Source organism: Phaseolus vulgaris, chromosome 4 (genome assembly GCF_051622355.1).
Source record: "Phaseolus vulgaris cultivar YP4 chromosome 4, ASM5162235v1, whole genome shotgun sequence".
Classification (NCBI taxonomy): Eukaryota; Viridiplantae; Streptophyta; class Magnoliopsida; order Fabales; family Fabaceae; genus Phaseolus; species Phaseolus vulgaris.
Genome location: NC_143501.1, coordinates 11,876,974 through 11,878,637, shown reverse-complemented (window position 1 = coordinate 11,878,637; position 1,664 = coordinate 11,876,974). Strand labels below are relative to the sequence as shown.

Below are 1,664 nucleotides of genomic sequence, written 5' to 3'. Positions count from 1 at the left end.
TATAACTGTTGCAATTTATATTTATTGAAGAAGATTCTGACTTCATAAATATACGTAAATAGTGGCATTTTTAACTAACGTAATTTTAATTCTGAATAAATAAAATTTAACCACCATTTTTTTATAATATTTTTTTATAATCTGTTTTATTCGATTATAAAATTTAACCACCACTTTTTCATAATAAAATAAAATAAAGCACACATAATAATATTCAAAAGCTTATATGTAATTGAAAATTAAAACACATAAAAGTTCATACATCCCTAATCAAGTTTAAAATTACAACACATAATTGTTCAAAACTTGATACATCCCTAATCAAGTTTAAAATTAAAACACACATCCCTAAGGTTAAATTGAGATTTTGCAGAGTTGGGATCTCCGACAACGCAAACATTTATTTCTCCTTTAAGGTTGATGCCTTCATGAGTAAATTTGTGAACACCACCTAGGAGCATAAGAAGGATAGCTCTCTTTATATCTGGATGACCAAAAACAGTTGGAGCAACGCTTTCAACTAGTTTGGTGAAAAAATCGGGAGTATTTCTCATTCTTTGAATTTCATCCAGTTTAGGGTTTAGGGTTAATAAATATAGGGTTAATTATGCTTTTTCAAATAAACATAGGCAGAATAGCAATCAACCTAAAATTCTTAAATTGATTAAACCAAATGACAACAACAGTGATATTCAGTTAATGATTAAAGAAAAATTACAACTTTTAGATCAACATGAATTATTTACAACTCTTGGATCAACATGAATTAACACCCAACAAGTTTCATAATAGAGGTTACACCGGTCACAAAAGCTTACAATATAGAATCTAAACTAAAAGATGACATTATAAAGGATATAGATGTAGTGCATCATGAAACTTACAGTAATCAGTTGGTCATCGTCATCGTCATCGACATCCTTCTTTCTATTCTTGATGTCTATTTCTCTTCTTCCATCACAAATCTGAATGAAGTCATTCAAAACAACATCCGTTACAAAATCAATCTGATCACATGAACATGACATGAACATTCGCTAATAACCAACCTGAACAGAGTTAGCAATAAACGCTAGACGATAGGAGAGGTTTCTGCCTCCCTGCACTGACACCATCATTTCCACCGGTTGAACCCTTGCGTTGAGAAGCATCCCGACGACACTCTGATCTTTCTCCAGGAGATACTAATGCCATTATGTCAGGTATAACAACTACAGTACCTGTGAAGATCACCCTGCAGATAGCCAGAATGTTATCGATTATTCTGTTATTCAAATTCAGGCAATCGAAAGACCCACTATAATTTGACTAGTTCAAGGAAATTTAAGGCAAGAGAAATCTCACGTGTCACCAGCCCTGGCCTATTCCACGATCTCATGACGAAGAATAACATCCAATGACCTAGGAAAGTTTCAAGACAAAAATAAAAACCTCAAATAATCATCAGAGATAGTCTGCTGGAGGAGGTCGCTGAATCTGACGAAATGGAAGAAATCAATGAACATAGTGTTGAATTTGCTGACTCTCATCACTTCAATCTCCGGTTCATATTGAAGCTCGTTCCGTTGGCTAGATTTAAAACTGTCGATTCCAAATGACACCGTGCGATGGCCTCTGACAACCTGATTAATGCTTATGCATGAAATAGGGTTGGATAGATTGAA

At 33.8% G+C, this 1,664-nt stretch overlaps 1 long non-coding RNA gene across 1 annotated transcript; it reads right to left on the bottom strand.

Moving 5' to 3' along the window:
* Window positions 1–881: 881 nt before the first annotated feature.
* Window positions 882–1,409, bottom strand: LOC137836425 (uncharacterized). Its single transcript, XR_011085265.2, has 3 exons — window positions 1,345–1,409; window positions 1,050–1,234; window positions 882–965 (listed from the first exon to the last, which is right to left on the bottom strand). It is a non-coding gene; the product is annotated as an uncharacterized LOC137836425 (long non-coding RNA).
* Between the last annotated feature and the right edge of the window lie 255 nt (window positions 1,410–1,664).